The sequence below is a fragment of the Eriocheir sinensis genome, chromosome 10 (genome assembly GCF_024679095.1).
Source record: "Eriocheir sinensis breed Jianghai 21 chromosome 10, ASM2467909v1, whole genome shotgun sequence".
NCBI lineage: Eukaryota > Metazoa > Arthropoda > Malacostraca > Decapoda > Varunidae > Eriocheir > Eriocheir sinensis.
Window position 1 is genome coordinate 7314018 of NC_066518.1, and position 23294 is coordinate 7337311.

The following is a 23294-nucleotide window of genomic DNA, read 5'->3' on the forward strand; positions in this document are numbered from 1 at the left end:
AACCACACCCTGTTTTAAAGGCGGTTCAAGTTGTGTCGCCATGCCACGCCCGGTTGTATGGGTAAAAAAAAGGTAATCAGAGCTGCAGGAAGGTATCAGGTGTCGTGGGTATGGATTAGTATAAGTGTTTCTTCTCTTCGTCAAAGTCACCGCCTCTCAGCTTGTTACGTACGGTATTCATTTGCACGTCCCATCAATGAAGCTCGGTTTGTAGTCAGACTCCAAGCGCGTTGTCACTGCAAGAATCTAACCCTAAGACCCAAAGTATATGTTGTTATTTTGCAGAATCTAACCCTAAGACCCAAAGTATATGTTGTTATTTTGCAGGATCTAACCCTAAGACCCAAAGTAAATGTTGTTATTTTGCAGGATCTAACCCTAAGACCCAAAGTATATGTTGTTATTTTGCAGAATCTAACCCTAAGACCCAAAGTATATGTTGTTATTTTGCAGAATCTAATCCAAAGACCCAAAGTATATGTTGTTATTTTGCAGAATCTAACTCTAAGACCCAAAGTATATGTTGTTATTTTGCAGGATCTAACCCTAAGACCCAAAGTAAATGTTGTTATTTTGCAGAATCTAATCCAAAGACCCAAACTATATGTTGTTATTTTGCAGAATCTAATCCAAAGACCCAAACTACATGTTGTTATTTTGCAGAATCTAACTGTAAGACCCAAAGTATATGTTGCTATTTTAAGAAAGCATTATTATTATTGAACGAAAACAGTCTCTATTCAAAGCAAGGAAAATGGTTAACAAACACCGCAACTTGCAGACCAATTGATGGAGACCCGTAAATGCCTTCACTGTAGCCCATGAGACTGTCAGGAGAGATGACTTCCTTGTGATTATGGATGCTTGTGTACATGGGTATGCATGGGGTAGGGGGAACGAAAACAGTTTTCTAAAGTCTAACCATTGCTCAACTCAACTGAAGGTAGCGAAACTTTCCTGCATGTTATTCTCGATTGTGGTAATGGTCTACTTGATTTTCATAGTTACCCTCTCCGCACTGGTTTTCTTTTATGCTCCAGGGAGGGTTGTTTACGTTAAACCATCACTATAGTCAAATCAATTCAAATAGTCCGATTTTGGGCATTTGGTTCCGCGGGTCCTTTCCTCCCCTTTCCTCTGCCACATAGTCTCAGCACCTATTCCTTCCTCTCATATGTTACCTATAGCTAGCATATGAAAGAAAAAATAGGTGTTGGGACGGTGTGGGAGAGCAGAGAGGAGGAAAGGACCCGCGGAATCGAACCCCCAAACGGATTATAGAAATGGTTTGGTAGTTTAACGTAGACAACCCTCCCTGGAGCATAAAAGAAAACCAGTGCGGAGAGCGTAACTATGAAAATCAAATAGACCATTAATTACCACAATCGAGAATTACATGCATGGAAGTTTCGCTACGTTCAGTTGAGCAAGTAATGGGAATGAGGAATCAAAGCCGTCCCTAATTCTCTAAAATATATCTCAGGATCTGCGTCATCAATAGAGAAAAAAAAAAATCAAAGTAAGACGGAGACACAAACTCGCATTCTGAAATCACAGGATAGGTTCAGTGAATTACAAATAATAAAAAAATCTACGGTAGAGTTTCTCCTCCCTTTTACGCGTAACACTGCAATATATCCGTTCCTTTATGTGGTGTATCAACTGAGGAATGTTAGCAACGTTGTGAAAATAACAAGTCTTCCTTAAAATCCTTCAGTTTATGTTCAATAGCTGAGTTTTTTCACTACAGTCACCACTAAAGAAAACGGACTTGCTGTGGGTCTCTAAAGTAAGTACGTGTGTTCGGCCTCGTTACCATGGCGGAGTAGTGGTTTAACAGAGCGTTTGGTAATGAGCGACAGTACAAGCAGCTAAGTCACGGAACTGAGCATGATAAGTCGTCGACAGTCGTGCGGCTCAGGGGGCCTGCAGCGCGTTAGGGAAAATCATTCAAGCCACTCATTGATACCCTGATATTACATGGTAAGATTGGGCCAAACAAGCTGACATTTTTTGGATATATATTTCTTATTATTGTTGTATCTAACACCGTCCCACCAACAGATTCCAGTCGGATATTAATTTTGAGCAGTATATAAAATTTGAATATCGCATCATAATATTAATGAGACATGCAACACGCACCGCACCTGAGTTTGTGGCAGAGCCGTGAACAATGGTCCGCTTTCTAGCAACATGTTATCGCCACTCTCCAGACTGAATTGCATTGAATAAACGTAGGTGGATCTATATGAAAAAACAACTTAAATTACACCTCTAATTCAATTTTCTATAAGCGCACATATAATAACCTTTAAAAACTAAGTATCGGCGCCGCTTCACCTGTGCGCCAGTGAAGGGCACCAACCTGAGGAGAATTTTGCTGCAGGCGCCGACTTGCAGTATGAATCGGCTGCAGGACCCGATGGTTTAGCCTAAGTGCACGGCGCGGGGCAATAAGCTGTGAAACTGATCGACCTCCAGCCGTCTGGTTTTTACAGCTCCCGGTCCTCCGCTGCCCTCAGGCTAGTCTGACAAGCTGATACGATGCCTCGGCAAATATTTTAAGATTTAAATTCCCATGACTCGATCCTCGGCAGCATTTGCTTTGCTTGTAGAGCGCTGCACCCGTGATGATTTCCTGAGTAAACGTCATGAAAGGATCCATGATATATAGATGAACATTTAAACAAACTATTACATCCACAGAGTAGAAAAAACAATCAAAGCCTTAACTCATAGCAAAAGAATAAAATGTTCCAGCCACCAATTTGTGAAGGTGATTAACATTCCAGCCATGACTCTAAGATAGATTCGAAGATGTTATAACTGCGTCTTATACCATTGCTACAGACTGAAGGCAGATTTAATGAAAAAAAACTATAAATCCGATTTTTTTTGTGTGTAAAGTGATACTCGTGTTTAGTATACAGAACACATGACGCTTATACGAAACCTCTTCTTCCACAACATACTGTAATTAACCTTTCACCACTAAATATTTTAATGAGGTGACTGTGTGTGTGTGTGTGTGTGTGTGTGTGTGTGTGTGTGTGTGTGTGTGTCGAAACTTAATATGGAAAAAAAGTAATGTTGATGCGCCATTTAATCTTGTTCAATACTACAAGCGACTCTTCAGCACACCTGCTGCTTCGGTAATAATGATGATGACGAGCCTCGCATGATGTGGCCGGCGCTCGTCACTCCCCGTCCGGAGGCTCATTATCATGCTTCTCCTCATCACTGTGAGCTCCTCAGCGTGGCGCCGTGGGGCCGGCTCCTGTGAGGCGCTCGCGGGGCACCACCATCTGGCCGGCTGCCCCACACACCGCCCCGCCGGCTTTATGGCCACTGATGATCTCCAGATTGTTGACTGACCCCCCCCCCCCCCCCCAGCCAGTGGCGTCGCTACGAGGGGCCTTTGGGTGTCCGGGCCACCCCTCAGTCCCTTGCCTCCCCTCAACCCCCGTCCTCGATGGAATATGTCTTGTTTTTCTTAATCTAAATATTTACCTAGTGATTAAAATACCTGAGTACCAGTTAACCCTTTCTGGAAAATAAGAGCTTGGTCACTCCCTGGCATTCAACCAGAGGACACCGAGGGAGCTGAGTCACTGGCCGGCACCGTCACCCTCCCCGACACCACACACAATTCCATCCACTTCACCTCTTCACCATCACCTACAGCACAACACAACTCAGTACTCCATCACTCCACACCCATTACTGCTACTTTCTCCCACTCCCTTTCCCCCAACCCTCGAATACGAATATCCATACCTACAACACACCTTAGAAAACAAAGCACAATACAACACAACACAAAGAGCCAATATTCCTCTACCACTTTCATTCCCCTTCCTCCTCCTCCTGCTCTCAACCCTCCAACCTCTTCCATGGAACAATACAACCCCAAGGAGCCACTACTCCCTTCCGACTCCTAACACTCCACCTCATTCCACTCTAAGACTAACTCCCCAACACGACCTGCTGCCCCGGTGCCTAGCAAGATGCCTCTCCTCTCGGCTATAAGAACAATTTGCACCGCTAACTGAAGAAGGGGTGAACGAGGAGGAAGGAAGGGCGGTCGGTCATCTGCCAAGCCTAATACTCTCTCATCCTTCCCACAGCCTCGCCCTCCTTCCCATCTCGCCCCTCCATCATTACGATTCTTCCCGCCGCTAAATGATCATCTTCACGCCCGATTTATGCACAAGAAACTGACCTCTCCCTCCCTCCTCCCTAAAGCCAGGTAGTCCGGTCAGCCGTGTCCTACAGGTGTTACGAAGCCTATGTGTGAAGGGGGGGTGAGTGGAGGGGTGATCTTGAAAGGGTGATAGGATGGGAAGGGTTTATAATTCTCTCTCTCTCTCTCTCTCTCTCTCTCTCTCTCTCTCTCTCTCTCTCTCTCTCTCTCTCTCTCTCTCTCTCACTTCCGCCTTTCCTAATCTCTTGTCTCTTTTTTTTCTTTTCTTGTCGTTTCCATCTTTCCTCATCTCGTTTTTATTCCTCCTCCCTCCGTTTGTTTTGTCTTCCCCCTTTTCTATTTTTCTTTCTATTTTCGTTCCTTGCAGATAATAATTCACGTCAGTCCCCCTCCCCCCCCTTCACCCCTTGCAATCTTCTTTTCCTTTTCCTCTTTTCTGATTCACGGTCATCACCCTTTTCCTTCTCCTAAACCGATCTCTTCTGATTTCCACCTCTTCCATCGCAATAATTCCTACCCCCGCTCCCTTCCCAGCCCTTCGCCCACCCTACCATTCGTTTCTCATCATCAATATCTCCATTTCTTTCCCAGCTCATCCCATTCCGTTCCTTGGCCATCCCTTCCTTCTCACCCAAACAAACCGGCGCGAGGTGACGAGGAGGAGGAGGAGGAGAAGGAGGAGGAGGAGGAGGAGGAGGAGGAAGAGGAGGAGGAGGAGGCCTATGAGACTACCCTCACCACTATCATCATCATCCTTTACTCAATCACCATCAATACACAATCACGTTTTTCGTTCATGTTTGTAAAAATGGTGATAATGATGATGATGATGATAATGCTACTACTACTACTACTACTACTCTTGGTGCTGCTGCTTCTGCCACTAAAGATAATAATAATGATAAATATGATACCATTTTCCCACAGTTTCCCAAGTTTCATCCCTCCTCCTCCTCCTCCTCCTTCACCTTCCTTCTCTTCCTTCCCAAGACCTCGGGTCGCCACCAGTTTTCTTAAAGGATCTCAAAATAAAGAAAAAACGCGAGAGATTGACAGCCGATACGACCGCCATTCAGTCCTCAAGAGGCGCCGAGAGAACTTCTTCAAAAAAACTGGAAATTCTGTGTCCCCTCGTCATCACGTGGGGCTCCTCCTCGACGGTCTGGTTTGCGTTGGTTTCCGTATTTTTAGCGTTTTTTTAACAGCCAAAGAAACAACAACAACAAAAAAAAGCCCGTTTGTACTGCTTTCCGTATTTTTTTGGGGTAACTTTTTTTTTTAATTAATGTTTCTGTTAATTTCCGTATATTTTTGGAAACTTTTTTTAAGGTTTGTGTTGAATTCTATATTTTTTTGGCAACCTTTTTTAAGAATTTAGGTAACGGTCTGGTTGGTGTTGGTTTCCGTAATTTTAGCAAGTTTTTTTAAAGGTTTGTACTGCTTCCGTATTTTTTTTGGGGGGTAGCTTTTTTTTAATGTTTCTGTTAATTTCCGTATTTTCTTGGGAACTTTTTTTAAGGTTTGTGTGGATTTCTATATTTTTTTTTGGCATTTTTTGGGTAACTTTTTTTAATGTTTCGGTTAATTTCCGTATTTTTTTGGCAACCTTTTTTAAGAATTTAGTTAACAGTGCTTCCGACAACGCTGTACATAACATTCACATTTTTTTTCTTTATTTGACACACACACAAAAAAGTATTGTAGCATCATAAAACTATTGCTAACGTGTGTATGACTTTCTCTACGTTCACTAAAAACGAAAATACACACACAAAAAAAAAAAAAAACATACGATAAAGTGAAGACCAAATAGCCAACACAACAAAGCTCTTCTACACAGTAACATAAGCGCCTCTTGCAGTCTCCCTATGTTCTTATGTTCTAAAATACACAAGAAAAATAACACGAGACCTTGTAGAACTTACTGACAAAAACGCTAAATAAAAAAAATCCGCATATTCACTTCAAGCCAAAACCAGACCCAAAACAGAAGAGGGAGCAGCAACGCCTCTTATACAAACTCCCTCTAAAGGACTCAAAAACCCCAAGAAGAGGAAGGCGGAAATAGCACGAAGAGGCAGAATACAGTAATGGAGAGCGTGACGCAAGAGGGTTAGGGAGGAGGAAAGGCGACGAAGGAAGGCTGGGATGGAGAAAGGAGGAAGGGGGGACTGAAGGCGAGAAAAGGAGAGGGCCAGGAAAGAGGAGGCGGACGAGAAGAAGGATGAGGATGAGGAGGAGGAGGAGGTCATGGGAGAGGAAAGAGCAGTTTGCTGAAGAGGAGGAGGAGGGTAAAGAAGGAAAAATAAAGCACAGAGGGAAGGAGGGAAGGATTCAGGTTTCCTCGGCGGCGCACAGAAGCAGCGGAAAGACGGATAAAGGAGAGGGAGGGAGATAAGGGCGAGACGGCATGACATGTGTCCGTCAATGTGTGTGTGTACGTGTGTAAGGGTTGTGCCCATGTGCCTCGTTAGCGTGTGTGTGTGTATGTGTGTGTGTGTGTGTGTGTGTGTGTGTGTGTGTGTAGGTACCGTTAAATGTGAAGGCATGGCTCCCTGGTATTTCAATTAAAACTTCTATAAACTGTATCAAGCCGCCCAGTTGTTTAATTCATGTCACGTGACCACACACACGAACACGATACCGCTTTACTGAGTCGAGGCAAGGACGTCCGTGGTTCATATTTATCTTTATGGGATGTCGGTGTATTTTTTCCTCTCGTTTTTTTTTTTTTTTTTTTTTTTTTTACATCAAAGGACACGGCTCAAGGGCAACAAAAAAAGTACACACACAAAAAAAGCCCGCTAATCGCCTCTCCCATAATAGATAACAGTATAGAGTAGTAATAGTTAGTCTGTTCATCCTTCTCCCTTCTCATTTCCTGCTGATTAATTTGTGGTAAAGGTGAATAATAGTTTTTTTTCTGACGTTGAATCATTAGGCTGGTCCACGGATTAAGCCAAAGTTTTTTTTTTTTTTACAGCTAAAGAAACAGCTCAAGGGCAACAATAACAAAAAAAAAGGTGTAAAAAAAAAAAAAAAGCCCGCTAATCGCTGTTCCTGCAGACAAAAGAGAGAGTCACTATTTATCTCTTCACTAAGTTTTGGCTCCACTCGGGAAACTGAAAACAAATATACGAAGAACACCATGCAATGTTTTTCTTTCTTTTCATCATTTCTTATTTCGCGAACCAAATTACTCTTAGTACGAAAAACGCCGAAAACGCAATGAACAGTCCGTCAGGTATTATTGGTGATACATAACAACGTCACCTATCAAGTAACACAAGTATCCATTACCATAAACATGTGTCAGTATCCGCCTCCTGACACACGAGGGAAGGCCTGACACCACTATCGCATCTAAATCCCTGTGGCCTGACATCCGCGGACACATATAATCCATGGCTGACTGACCCTTGCAGCAGTATCCGGGTTCCGTGCATTCAGCGATCCCATACGTCTCCATATATATTATTCAACATTCCTCTCTCTCTCTCTCTCTCTCTCTCTCTCTCTCTCTCTCTCTCTCTCTCTCTCTCTCTCTCTCTCTCTCTCTCTCTCTCTCTCTCTCTCTCTCTCTCTCTCTCTCTCTCTCTCTCTCTCTCTCTCTCTCTCTCTCTCTCTCTCTCTCTCTCCTTGCCATTGTCTTTCCATTGTCACGGGACTCCCACGGGCTCAGTCATTTTACACTCCCACTCACACCAAGAATGCAACACGAGAACCAAAACCGTCGCAAGGAACGAGACACACATAAGGCTAAAGTGTCGCCCTGGACCAAGAAGATTCCCGACCATAACAACTCTTGGACGGGGCGTGTGGGAGAGTGCGAGAGAGTGTGTGGGTGGGAGTCCGCGAGTGTCTGTGTGTGTGTGCAAGGTGTCCCCGTCTTCTCCCCCTCCCTCGTCCCCTCGAACCCCCAGGGCTGACCACACATTATACTGAGACAAGAATTGGACTCGACCGCGGCTTTGGTCACTCTTGGGAAAGTTTCGAAGGATTAGTATTGGCCTGGTCTGCTTGGCGGGGACGAGGCGGGGGACGGGTCTTCTTCATAAACCGGGTGTTAAATAGGGTTATGCGCGGGTGCTCCTGGTAGTGGTGGTGGTGGGTTATGTTTGTGGGTTAGGCCTGACGCGGTGTGTGTGTGTGTGTGTGTGTGTGTGTGTGTGTGTGATAGATACATACAAATAAATAGATACACGGATAGATACAGAGAGGTAGACAGATAGATAAGATACATATATGCATACATAGCTACAAACAAATCATAATACAAGAAGTAGACAAAAAAGAAGGCAAAAAAGACACATACCTTGGCTAGGAATAGAAGAATGCGCCGCCCAGATAACACAACAAAACAACAACAAAAGTGCGCGAGAGAGATAAGAAGAGAGTGAAGTAAATATAGCAACAGTGGTGGTGGTGGTGGTGGTGGTGGTGGTGAAAAAGGAGAATGAAGAATAGAGTGAGGAAGAGGAAAGGGAGGAGGAGTAGGAGAAGCAAATATAGACCATAAAAGATCAGGCCGCAGAACGCATGCATGTTGGGTAATGACAAGGCTGCCTGCATGTAGTTTAATTTACTCGTCAGATCAAATAGCTTAGTAACCAGAAAGAAAACAAGCAATTGGTGTGTGATACGTAACTGGGACGATCGATATTCACTTCTGTAGCAACAAACTAAGTCAATAAAAAAAAAATGATCATGATGAAAAATGAGAGATTGAAACGCTAATGAGGTGATAAAAAGTCGATCAGAAAAGGAGTGTCAGGAGAGTGTCAGGAGGAGGAGGAGGAGGAAGAAGAGTAGCAGAAGGGGGCGGAGGAGGAGAGGGCCAGGTGTGAGGCAGGCCAGGTGTGTGTGTGTGTGAGGGGGGGGGGGGAGAGGTGCAAGGCGTGGGTGACGTGCAGCGGCCTCGGGGGCGTGGGAAGGCCGGTTCAGGTGAGTCAGTCGCGGGGAAAACAAGGCACTGATGAGTTTTCAACCTGTGTGGCTTTTATTCGCCTGTTATTTTTGAGTTTCCCATCCACTGCACATTAACACAGCCAGTCTTCAATAAATACATAATATCAACTTGAAAATCAGTGACTCCTTTTGCAATAGCCATGGTTAAAGTAAGATTGCATAATTAAGTTCGTCGTCAATAAATACATAATATAAACTTCAAATTCAGTGACTCTTTTTGAATAGACATGGTTAAAGTAAGATTGCATAACATTAACTTCGTCGTCAATAAATACATGATATCAACTTCTAAATCAGTGACTCTTTTTGCAACACACATGGTTAACGTAAGATTGCTTAACATAAATTTCATCGTCAATATATATATAATATCAACTTCAAAATCAGTGACTCTTTTTGCAACACCCATCGTTAAAGTAAGATCTATACTATCATTGTTCTGTCGGTATCATTGCTATCCTTACAAATAAATATCCTTACAAAAAATAAATGAGTACCCACAAAGAAGCGGTCTACAAATTAGTGAATCCTCAAACCGTAACGAATTTAACGAAGGCCAAAGAAAACGGATTTGGACACAGTGGTTACAATGCACACGGCGAACCTGATGATGATGATGATGATAATGATGGCGGTGATAATTAATGATGATTGGCGATATTACTGTAAACCACTATAAATTAATTAGTTTCTCTCTCTCTCTCTCTCTCTCTCTCTCTCTCTCTCTCTCTCTCTCTCTCTCTCTCTCTCTCTCTCTCTCTCTCTCTCTCTCTCTCTCTCTCTCTCTCGGAACCGGTTCACTCTTCGACTCACTGGACAATAATAATCGGCCTCACAGGTGGTGCTCTCTCTCTCTCTCTCTCTCTCTCTCTCTCTCTCTCTCTCTCTCTCTCTCTCTCTCTCTCTCTCTCGACCGCAGATAAAACGGAAATGATTTGATGATCTTGAGCTTAATCTTTTATGGGCGACCAGAAGAGGTTTTGTATGGGAGCGGAAGGAGCTCTTACGACACACACACACACACACACACACACACACACACACACGCGAAGAAATAAACCTACGCAACTAACAATATTTTTTCTTCTTTTCTTTATATGAATCAACGTTATTTGCCTTTTTTTTTTTTTGGTTCATGTCTCCGTCAGCCTTTTCACGTCCGTCTTTTCACTTACTTCATGTCTCAATCTGTCTATTTCTTTCCATGGCTCTTCCAGTTATCAGTAATCTCTATATTTCTTCCTTACTATCCTTTATCCATGGCTGCTCTTATTTACATATTTTCTTTACATATTTCCAGTCAATAACTTTTTTTTTAATATTGATTAATTCATTTCTCTCGCCTGTCTCCATTCCCGTTTCCCGTTTTCGTCTTCCATAATTATCTATTACTGCTTATGTAACCCACTGTTCTTTTAGCATATTCCAATTGTGTTTATCATTGTTTTTTTCTCTCTTTTTAGTTTTCTTTATTCTTGTCGACTACTCCCTTGATTTATTTTTCCCTTTTCCCTTTTTATCCCTCACTTCCTTAAACTACACATTATTCCATCCATTTCCCCATCTCTGTTCTGTTTTGCATATTCCTATTGTATTTATTTTTGTTTTTTTCCTTTTTATTTTAATTTTCTTCAATCTTGTCTACTACTCCCTTGATATATTTTTCCCTTTTCCCTTTTTTATTCCTCACTCCCTTGCGCTACACATTATTCCATCCCTTTCCCCATCTCTGTTCTGTTTTGCATATTCCTATTGTATTTATTTTTGTTTTTTTCCCTCTTTATTTTAATTTTCTTCAATCTTGTCTACTACTCCCTTGATTTATTTTTCCCTTTTCCCTTTTTATCCCTCACTCCCTTGCACTACACATTATTCCATCCCTTTCCTCATCTTTTTGCATATTCCAACTGTGTTTATTTCTGTTTTTTTTCTCTCTTTTTAATTTTCTTTATTTTTGTCTACTACTCTCTTGATTTATTTTTCCCTTTCCCTTTTTATTCCTCACTCCATTTACACTATACTTTATTCCATCCCTTTCCTCATCTCTGTTCTCTCTTTATCACTTATCTCTCCTTCTCTCAGCTCGCGTGTGGGTGCATCGCTCGTTCATACTCGTATATTTAACTCCCTCCACTCTTCTCTTCTTTCTAATCCCTTATTCTTCCTTTTAACTATACCTCACTCCCTTCCCTCTTTCTCTTCCTTTCTCTTTACTCCTTCCGTCCAATCCTTTCTTTCTCCTTAATACAACTTACTCTCTTCCCTCTCTCTCTCTTCCTTTCTCTTTACTCCTTCCGTCCAATCCTTTCTTTCTCCTTAATACAACTTACTCCTTTCCCTCTCTCTCTCTTCCTTTCTCTTTACTTCTTCCGTCCAATCCTTTCCTTCTTACTACACTTACCTCCATTCTGTCTTCCTCCCTGCCACCCTCATCATGTCACCTAAACAAGGCCGTGAGATCGCCGCCACGACCCTCACGCTTCAAATAAACAACCCTCACCCTACAATCTGCCGCCACGGAGCCCGGGAGTGGACACGCAGGGTAATCGAGGCGAAGGGAGCTAGCCGCCGAGCCTGTGGGGTCGGTGAGGTCCTCTTTTTACGGCGTTTATGAATTTTCCGCGGGGCTTCTTACTCTCTCTCTCCCTCCCTCCTATAGAGTCTGTGTACCCTCTGTCTCTCTCCCCTCCGTGGCTCGTTAGGAAAGGGGTTTGTGGGGGCTTCCAACCATGCTTCCAATTCGCTTTCTTTCCCTCCTAGTTTCTGTACTATTGTCTTTCTCCTCTCTTTTGCTCGTTAGGAGAGGCGGTTGCGGGATCCTTCAAATCGTTCCCTCCTAATATTTGTGCTCTCTCTTTCTCTTTCTCCTGTGTGCCTCGTTGGGTAAGGGGTTTGAGGGGGTCTTCATCCTAACCTCTATGCTCTTCGTCTTTTTTCTCTCTGTGGCTTGTTAGGAGAGGGGTTTGCGGGATCCTCCAACTCTCTCCTTCCTAATCTTTGTGCTCTCTATCTTTCTCCTCCGTGTGCCTCGTTGGGTAAGGGGTTTGCGGGGGGCTTCCTCTTAACCTCTGTGCTCTTTGTCTTTCTTCTCGCTGTGGCTTGTTAGGAGAGGGGTTTGTGGAAGCTTCGAACTCTCTCTTTCTCTCTCCCTCCTATAATCTCTGTACCCTCCATCATTCTCATCTTAGTGGCTTGTTAGGGGAAGGGTTTGCGGCACTGAAGGTAGGGCGGTCACGCCTACCTTCTGGACGCTTGGGGAAGGTATAGAGACTGAGTGCCAAAGGGTACAAGAAGAAGTCTTCCTAACCCTTGTACTCTCTTTATCTTGCTCCTCTTTGTGGGTCGTTATAAATAGGATTTGAGGCGCTGAAGGCAAGGCTGAAGGTAGGGTGTTCTCGCTTACCTTCTGGAGGCTTGGGAAAGGTAAAGAGAGGGAGAAAGAGAGTGCCAAAGGGTATAAAGGAAGCCGTCCAGGAGGTTGTCATTTGAAGGCCGAAGACGACGTGAAGGTGGCTCTTAGGACGCCGATCATTTCATCTCCATTTTACGAGACGGGTGTGTGGATGATGGAAAATGACATGCGTTGGAGCTTCGGGGGAATACGGAGTTGAGGTAATTCTAATAAGGACAAGGTAGAGGTGAATTAGGTTCATGCTGGAGGATACTGACGACGAAAGGATCTCATAACGATAGCCACCTTCTTCTCTCAATACGTATTACGGTTGGAGCTGCGGGGGGATACAGAGTTGAGGCTTTTCTACGAGTAATAAGGACAAGGTAGAGGGGTGTTAGGTTCATGTAGAAGGAAGCTAACGAAAGACGAAAGGATCTCATAACGACAGCTACCTTCTCACGACCATACGCAAGAATAGCATAAGTAGCCATGATCATATATGACTTAAGGGAAATGCAGAGTCAGTTTCTAATAGGGAGAAGGTAGTGGTGAGTTTGGTTCATGAAGAAGGAAGAAATTGACGAGGATAGGGTCTCATAACGACACCCACTTTCTTCTCTCACTATACGTTTCACTTTCCCACAACCATACGCAAGAATACCATAAGTAACCTCTAGTAAGCTCTAATAAGGAAGGTAGAGGTAAGTTAGGTTCATGGAGGAGAAAGGTAAGTTAGGTTCATGGAGGAGGAAGTTGACGAGGAAAGATTCTCATTACGACATCCACCTTCTTCTCTTACCATACGCATAATTTTCATACAACCACAATAAAAAATAACGCAAGTAGCCATGATCATATAGGACGTAACAGATGAACATACAAAAAAAGTGCCGAAAAACATGGGGAACAAACGACAACCGATTCATCTTCTACATTATCAGCATTCCTTCACGATTCACAATGTAATGCTGGTCCAATTTATCTCCATCTCTTTAGGACGCAAAATAACATACACGAAGCGAAGGGGAATGATACAGCTGCTGCCCACATACTTTAGGGAACGCAAATGATACCCAGCGAACACACGGGAGCGCTCGCCTCATCTACCTTAATATACCTTTCTTTCTAAACTGATTTTTGGTTACGTTTCTGTTCCTTGCCCTTCCTTACTTTTCTCATCGTCCTGTCTCCCTTCTCCTCATCTAGATTAATATACCTTTCTTTTTCGACCGCTTTTTGTTATTATTTTTTGTTCCTTACTCTTGCTTGTTCTTTCTCCTCATCTAACTTAATATACCTTTCGTTTTTGACCGCTTTTTGTTATTATTTTTTGTTCCTTACTCTTGCTTGTTCTTTCTCCTCATCTAGCTTAATATACCTTTCTTTTTTGACCGCTTTTTGTTATTATTTTTTGTTCCTGACTCTTGCTTGTTCTTTTTTCCGCCTGTCTCGCTTCTCTTCATTACCCGTAACCGTAAGGGAGCGCTGGACGGGCCGCGGGATTACCTGCCGGAGGGACGAGGTAATGAGGGCCGCAATGACGAAGGGGGTGCAAAGGTAATGCGCGCGCTCTGATTTGATCGCCGCCTCAACGCCACTCCGCGCCGCACGCCCGCCGGTCATGCTTTTTTGTCTACTCTCTCTCTCTCTCTCTCTCTCTCTCTCTCTCTCTCTCTCTCTCTCGGCGCGTATGAAGCGTCCTGTTATTATATAATGGGCTTGTGAGTTATACGACTATTATTATTGGTGGTGGCGGTGGCGGTGGTAGTGGTGGTGATAATGGGGGTGAGGTGGTGGTGGTGGTGGTGGTGAGGGGGATCGTCGTGGCCGTGATGCTGCTGCTACTGCTACTACTACTACTACTACTACTACTACTGCTACTACTACTACTGCTACTACTACTACTGCTACTACTACGATGACGACGAATAAAACGACTGTCAACAACAACACATTAAAAATAATAATATAAATGTAACGATATTGATTTTTTTAGTCTTCTATTCTCATCTTCCCTTCCCTGCTCGCTCTCTCTCTCTCTCTCTCTCTCTCTCACACAAACCACACATTGCCTTGTCAATATCCCGGCGCCTTGGGGCAGTACGACAGCTTGGCTCGTCCCCGGGGCAACCTAGCAAGCACCGCCTTATCAGTTTTGTCCCACCCTCCGCCCCCCAAAGCAAGGCCCGGGGCTAAGGTAACAGCGGTGAAAATAACCCGAGGAGTCGCCGTGACCCCCCACCGGAGCTAAACCAATAAGACGGGGCCGATCCACTCCCAACCCAGACACGCAGAGCTTCCTTTATAGATTTGTCCCCTGCTTGGAGAAACTCAACTGATTCTGATTCCCACGTTCTCGTATACACCGTCACCACTCACCCCTTCACCCCTCAACAGCTCCTACACAACAGACTCGAAACACTCCACTTCACCTCCTTCGCGGCTTCATGTTCATCACCTCCATGGTCACGATGCAACACTCCTGACTCCACCCTGACACCCATTCACTTCACGCTGATGCTTGTTTAACCCGGTAGCTGCGGGGATCATGTTTCTTAAAGGTCCCTCTAAGCGAGAAAATGAGAAAAAGTCATCACTCACGCAAACCATTCCATAATATATATCAACGCATTTGTGATCAGTTTATGCATCATCTATTTTTGTGGGTTTATATCATGGCAAAAATGTGGCCCGTCGCTGCTACATGGTAAAGCCACAAATTTGGCCCGTCGCTGCTACATGGTAAAGCCACAAATTTGGCCCGTCGCTGCTACCGGGTTAAATTATCACACCTTCCAATTCATCCAGATTTTGAGAACACAACACACTGAATTAATCCTTGACGAGAAATACTAAACATTCACACATCGCGCCATCCCACTCCACCCGATACACGGTGCAACTGCATAAATACAGGAGATGACACACTAGGTGACTAGACGTTTACACATCACACATAACAAAACACTCCTCTCGGGCGCTAATGACACAAGCACACAAACAGCTTCGCCCTCCTCACTCCCTGCTTTCGTCCTTGTGCTAACCGCCAACCACAAGGACTGCCCCCCCAACCCCGAGCACTCAAAGGGAGCCAGCAAACCTCCAACCACTCTTTACAACTCGTCATTCTTTACTTTTTTTCCCCTCCATGCACACCCAGACTTCCCCAGATGTGTTTTTTTTATTAGTATTACGCTCAACCATTTCCAGCTACTACAAGGTGTAACTGGGAGACAAAAGAGCATCAAGGAGCAGCAGGAGGAGGTCGCGGTGGGGGGGTAAAAAGGAGGGTGAGGAAGAGGAGGAGCGGGATCAGGAGAGAGGAAAGGAAGAAAGAGAAGGTGGGTAAATTAGGGAGGAGAAAGATGGGAGGGTGTGAGTTAGGGGACAAAAAAAGGGGGGTAAGGAGGGGAAGAGAAATGGGAGAGGTGCGACTGCGATAGAAGGAAAGAAAGGAGGAGGAGGAGGAGGAGGAGGAGGAGGAGGAGGAGGAGGAGGAGGAGGAGGGGCGGGGTAACATACACTATTGAAGGTCACTCCGGCTATTTTTGTGCTTTGACCTGACTTCTCCTCCTCTTCCTCCTCCTCCTACCCGCCCACCCCCCCTCCTCCACCTGCCTTCTCTTCTAAACGAGGAGGGCGACCCACCGTTTAGGACCCTCGGACAAATGTGTAATTAGATGCCCAAACATTTGTTCTGCCGGCCAGCGAAGATCAGGTGTCCCGAAGTGCGTGTTTTTTTTTTCTTCTTCTTTTTTTCGGCTCATATTTTTTTTCTCCTGTTCACGCTTTCACTTCCCTGCTAATGAGTGCGTGATGGGGATGCTGGGGGGGGGGGGGGAGGTTGGGAGAGATGGGAAAGGAAGAAAACGGCGGTGAGAAGGATGGGGAAAGAAAGAGAGGAAAAAATAAGTTAGCGAAGAGAAGGGAAAGGAAGAAGGGAGGAAAAAACAGGAATTGGATAGAAGGGAATGGAAGGGAAGAGAAGGGATGGGAAAGGGGAGGATGGAAGACTGGATAGAAGGAAATAGAAGGGAAGAAAAGGGATGGGAAAGGTGGGGGAGACGGTGAGGGATGGATAGATTAACGAAGGGAAGGGAAAAATAGGAGAATGAGAAAGGAAGACGGAGAGGGAGGGAGGAAAAAAAAGGAACTGGATAGAAGGGAATGGAAGGGAAGAGAAGGGTTTTGAAAGGGGGGGGGGAGAAAAAGGCGGTGAGGGATGGATAGGTTAACGAAGGGAAGGGGAAGATAGGAAAAGAATGGGAAAGGAAGAAGGAAAGGTAGGGAAGAGAAGAGAAGGGAAGAGAAAGAAACTGGATAGAAGCGAACAGAAGTAAAGGAAAGATGAGTGAATGAAAGAGAATTGAAGGGAAGGCAAGGGATGGTAAGGAAAGGATTGACTAACGAAGGGAAGGGAAAGGAAAGAGAAGGGAGAGAAGGGTAGGGGAGAGAGAAGAAAAGGGAAAGGAAAGAAAATGGAGGGAAGGGAATGGAAGTAGAGGAAAGGGAAAACACGGAAAGGGAAGTGAATGGGACTGAATGGACGGAAAAATATGAAAAGAGAAAAAAAAATAAAGGTCAGAGAAGAGAGAGTAGGAAGGTCGGTCTGGGAATGAAGATAGTGAAGAGGGGGGGGGGGGTATGGTGAGAGAGAGAGAGAGAGAGAGAGAGAGAGAGAGAGAGAGAAGGGGGGGGGGGGAGTAAGGGAGGATAAGAGGCGGCGGCGTAAGTGAGTAAGTATGGAGGTGTGAGCCTAAAGTGATTTATTCAGGCACGCTTAAGTAACCTTCCCGTCGTGTGACCAAATTATTCCTCCATTCCTCCCTGATTTACTGCGTCATTTCTCTCTCTCTCTCTCTCTCTCTCTCTCTCTCCACCGGCTTCCCTCTTCAGCTTGTGTCCTTGGCGTGGAGGAACAGGTTTTCTCCTTCTCTTTCTCTCCCTTCTTTCTTTTTTCTCTCCCTCTCTCTCTCTCCCTCCTTCCCTCCAGGTGACATCATTGTGTTTGCTTTGCGTTAGGACTTCCCGTGTTAAGTTTGTTACCCTCAGGAGAGAGAGACTAGACGGGTTCTGGAGGTAGCTCATTTTATTTTATTTCTATTTTCATTTACTTTATTTATTTACTTGTTTTTTATATTTGTTTTTTTCTTTTCTTCTCTTTTCTTTCTTTCTATCTACTTTTTCCTTTTTGTTTTCTTTATTTCTATTTGTTTATTTATCTATCTACTTATTTATTTGTGTGTGCGTGTGTGTGTGTGTGTGTGTGTGCGTTTCCATTCCTTATATCGACTTCAGACTACAGAGGACGCTTCGTTTTTTTAAGTCTTGTTGCTTGTGATTGAAATTTATATAAACATGGTAAGAAAGACTAGCTAATTAACTAACTAACTAACTAACGGGGAGCAAACGTCAGGGGGCGCGTTGCTTTACTCATCTACCGCCTTCACCTCCGACAGTCCTCCGAGCAGGCCAGCACGCAGTTACCAATCATAGAAACAAAATTATAGAAAGAAAACGAAGTAATAACAAATAAATGGATGGAAAGGCGAGATGAGAAAAAATAAGGAAAAGGTAAAGAAAGAAAAAACAAAGGAAGATGATTTATCCGTCTATTTTTACGTTGGCGATAAGAACCTTCACCTCTCTCTCTCTCTCTCTCTCTCTCTCTCTCTCTCTCTCTCTCTCTCTCTCTCTCTTTGGTTTCAGTCCTCTCGGTTTGCCCTTTCACTAAACACACACACACACACACACACACACACACACACACACACAACCCCCCCCCTCTCCCTATCCCCTCACACAACACACTCCCAAACACACACACACACACACACACACACACACACACACACACCATAGAAAAAAGCACCCTGCCCGACGCACCTCCCCTCTCCTTCCTTTTTTATAAGTGGGCAATTAGCCTCTGTAATATCACGAGACAGAAGACAGACGGCGATCTAATATTTCGTGGCGTCACCTGACCAGCCAACCCCAACCACCAACCACCGGGGAAATAAATTATCACCTGAATTTCGCAACCAATAAATAGCTTAGCGGCCTCGGTGTCCAGTTGGTCGCCGCGCCGCCCTTCAGCCCATCGCCTCTACCAACAACCCCTATACAGATACCCCCTCCACCCCTCCACACAGGTCCCTACATACACTCCCCTTCACCCCTCCTCTAACGGCCCCTACAGACACCCTCCTTCGCCCCTTCACCCCCTCCGCCGCCTCTCGTTCATCACACACTCCTTCATTTTCCTGTTCGGCCTATTACTCTTTGATTATAACTCGTCCCCTGATCTATCCCGCCTATCCCGCCGCCGCTGCCTCTGCCGCCTCCACCTCGTCTCTCTGTTCCCGCCGCCACCGCTGTTGTTGTTGTTAGTCGCCACGGTCGCCACAAACAGGATCAAAACAGCCCGCCAGCTGCCTATATCCTGCCTCTTGCCCCTTGTCCTATCCTCCGTCTCCGTGTCCTTGTTCTGTCTGTCTTTGGGTCAGCAACATTCTTTTCTTATACAGGATGTAGGCCCTCTTTCAATGATCTCAAGAACTGACTATAGAGTATATTCGAACAGGTTTTCCGCTTATTTGTTTATGGCTACTGGAAACACTCACATTTTCTTTTTATTTAAACAAAAGTCTACAAAAAGGGGCATAGGGTGACACGAGATAAAGGAGCCCTCTTCCATAAGGGCACCTATTCTAAAGCTTACCCAGTAGTTTGTTCTTTTATATTAGTGTGGGTATGACCCCCCCACACCTACACCCACTCCCACCCACCCATACACACAAAGAGATCCCCAACACTACATCACGAGGGATTGGGATTACAAGAAATGATCCTGACACGCGCAACAAGGTAAATGCTCAGAGGTTTTTGTTTTTTATATCGTACGTCATCAATATCTGAAGGTATATACTATTTGACCAATACGAAGGAAGGAATCAGACAAACACAAACCCCTTAACACTTTGCAGATAAAGAGGCCATAATCTACCTCCATTTTAAGAAGTTTCTCTAATTTTTGTCATAATCTCGAAATCCAGGAAGATGACCGCCGAAGGACACTCGAGGGAACACGTCAAGGTATTTTTTCCGGGAATCTTGGGTCATCTCTCTCTCTCTCTCTCTCTCTCTCTCTCTCTCTCTCTCTCTCTCTCTCTCTCTCTCTCTCTCTCTCTCTCTCTCTCTCTCTCTCTCTCTCTCTCTCTCTCTCTCTCTCTCTCTCTCTCTCTCTCTCTCTCTCTCTCTCTCTCTCTCTCTCTCTCTCTCTCTCTCTCCTTCCCCCCACGAAGACAATCTCGGCCAGGTGACTTCCGCACAGGTGAGGTCAGCCAATCGGTCGGTGCACGTGTTCGACCCCCAGAGGAGTCCTCATCGTGACTCAGCCAATGCCTGACGTTGACTCCCCGCCATGACTCACCCCTTGCTTGACTTGCTTGACTCATCCCAGCCTCTCGCTTGGTTCTAGTTTTGCAGGACGCGTCACTCCCACCACGCCCACGCCCACGCCTACTGCCCCCACAACCCTCATCAATGACTAAGAAGAACAAAAATAACTACTACAATGCTATACGCCCGCCGTCACCACCCCCGCCTCCATTTTGCATCACCATCATCACCACCAACTCGTATAATCATCACAGCTTCCATTAATAACTTCACAGATCAACATTAACAACAATAACCATAACAAACTCCCTTTTGCGTCACCATCATCACCACCAACTCGCATAATCATCACAGCTTCCATCTTTAAATTGCTTTCCCTCCTCTTCTTTAAGCTTTTCCTTCTCCTCCTCAGTTGTTTCTTCCTTTTCCTCTTTAGTTGAGTGCTCAAGCTATCTCCTCCTCCTCCTCTCGCTCCTCCTCCTTCCTCTACGTCTGAGGGAGAGTTCATTAATCTTACTATGGCATTTTCTTTTAAGACCACCTTAAATCCTGAATGTTATGACGCAAAGGACTTCAATTACGTGTTCCTTTGTTATGTTCCTTCCGTCTATATCACCATCATCCACAATATCACCACGAACACCACCAGTACACCACAACTACAACCACCACCATCTTCACTACATAACCCTATTTTGTTTTTTCCCTTTTTCCCTTCCACAGTAACCACCACTCCACCACAGTCACCACCACCGGGTCTCCCCTTTCCACCACCGCCACCACCAGCAGCAGGAGGTTCCTTCCTGCTCTGCGGCGAGTCCTGTCGTCCATAAATAGAGTCCTAGAGAGAGAAAACCAAGAATTCGAGCTTGTGGGAGTCCTGGGGGGAAGTTTGGGGTCGAGGGTGTTTAGAGAGAAAGGGGCGAGAGAATGGGGAGGGAAGGGGAAGATATGGGAAGGGAGACAGTGGGGGTCTTCCTGCGTGTTGGGAAAGGAAGGGGAAGAAGTTGGAGGGGAAGGGGATGAGGTGGGAAGGGAGACAATGGGGGTGCTGCGTGTTGGGGAGGGAAGGGGAAGAAGTGGGAAGGGAGACAGTGGGGGTGCTGCGTGTTGGGGAAGGAAGGGGAAGAGGATGAGGTGGGAAGGGAGACAGTGGAGGTCCTTCTGCGATTTGGGGAGGGAAGGGGAAGAGGTGGGAAGGGAAGAGGATGAGGTGAGAAGGGAGACAGTGGGGGTTCTTTTGGGTGCTGGGGAGAGAAGGGGAAGAAGTGGGAAGGGAAGGGAGACAGTGGGGGTCCTTCTGCGTGTTGGGCTGAAGGGAAAGATGAGAGGAGGAGGGGGGGGGGGCAGGGAAGGCTTACACTTTGGGGGCAGGAGGGGGGAGAGCCGGAAGGAAAAGGAGGAGGAGAATCTTAATAGGAACACTTTTCTATAATTTTCTTGCGCCTCGAGGGAAGGGGACGGACTTTGCACACGTCACGTAAACGAGGAATGAAGAAGAGATAAAAGCTTGGATAAAAGTACGCCGCTTCGCATTCCCGTTCGTTGAAATAGAATGGAAGCCGCTCATTATTCACGCCCGAGGACCCGCTGAGGATGATAGCCCGGCCTGCAGGGGAGGTGAGGGTGAGGTGTTGCGTGCAGGAAGTGGTTTGGTCAGTCAGGGTGTGAGTGTGGGAGGCTCCGTGGGCGAGGCTGTGGGTGTGCCAGGAAATGTGTAGGAGGTGAGGGTAACAATATGGGTGTGGGCGTGGTGTGTGGGTGTTGGGAGGCTCCGTGGGCGAGGCTGTGGGTGTGTCAGGGAATGAGTATATGGGGAGGAATGCATACTAGAAATAAAACAACAGGTCAGTCTAGAAATAAAACAACAACAGGTCAGTCTAAAAATTCGTAAAGAAGACCACCGAAGGACACTTGAGGGAGCACGTCAAGGTGGGTGTGGGTAAAGTGTAGAAGTGTATAGGTGTAGGAATGGTGATGGAAAACAACCCTCAGAAACTCTTCAGAAATAGGAGAAATTGAAGGTATATAGTATGTGGAGGAGGAGGGCAACAATGGTGGAGGTGGTGCGTGCTGGTAATGGTGGAGGTGGTAATGCTGATGGTGGTGACGTGAGGGATAGTATAGCGGAGGAGGTGACAGGTGGTGATGTTACTGGTGGAGATGATGGTGCTGTATGATGGCAGTGGTGGTGGTATGGTGCATTGATGGTGGTGAAGGTGGAGGGTGGCGGAGGTGGTGTTGGTGTGATGGCAGTGATGGTGGTGGTGGTGAAGGATGTGAAGGAAGTCGGTGGTTGTGGTGATGGCGGTGTCCTCCCTCAGGTGACCCGGTCGGCGCCCTCTGAGATGTGGTGGTGTGGCGGGGAGGTGGAGGAGTGGTGGGCGGGGTGGTGGTGGAGTGGTGGGCGGGGTGGCAGCCATCTGGTCGCCCTCACCTCGGGGCTGCCTGACCACACCCGCGTGAAAGGGAAAACGATACACTGCTTTTTCTCCTTCTCTCATGGTGCCGCCACGCTCGGCAAACAATCCCGCGAGCACGAACAGCGGCGGCGAGCGCGGATTTGCTGGTGGTCCGCCGCGTTCGTGAGGTTGTGGTGGGGCGTTTTTGTATAGTCAGTTTTTGCCCACCGTCTGGCCCTGGAGTTGTTGGTCGAGTAAGGAGCACGGCAGCAGAATTAACCGTGGAGTTAACCCTCTTTCTCGGTCCACAGCGCAATGTATTTACGTGGTACTGGTGCCACAAACTTTCCCAATACGCAAGACTTCGAAGTATATATCGAGCTACCAAATACGCTTGAATTCGCAACAATGCACTTCAGAATATAATAGTGTGCACTGAATTTCGAAGTCAAGAAAATTTTGGAACAGGTTATCTCAGAAAAAAAGACGTGTACTAAAGTTCAATAAGACTAAACTTGCTCTCCACAGACGGGAATCACGTTTTTCTTCAGTTATTTTAGTCTGTCCAAGGTCCTTCTGCAGCATCAGTTCTTTTTCACTTGATCGGCTGATAAAGAAACAAGTGAGGATCGGGTCAATGCTAGTAAGTTAATCGAAGTCGCCTGATAATTTACACACCGACCGGAGACACCTCAAGGTAGATACAGATAATAAGAAAAAAAAAGCGTTGCTCTTCCTTCTGCAGGTGCGTGCTTGGCGGGAGTTGGATGAGCCAATGGCGTGCCTATTTCTTTTCTCTTTTTTATTATTATTTCAGACAAGACGATTTTTACCACGATGCCATTTGTAATTATCATATTAATTTGCAGACGTGCTTGTCCATCCCATCACCTTATCATTATGCTCATATGGCATCCATAAT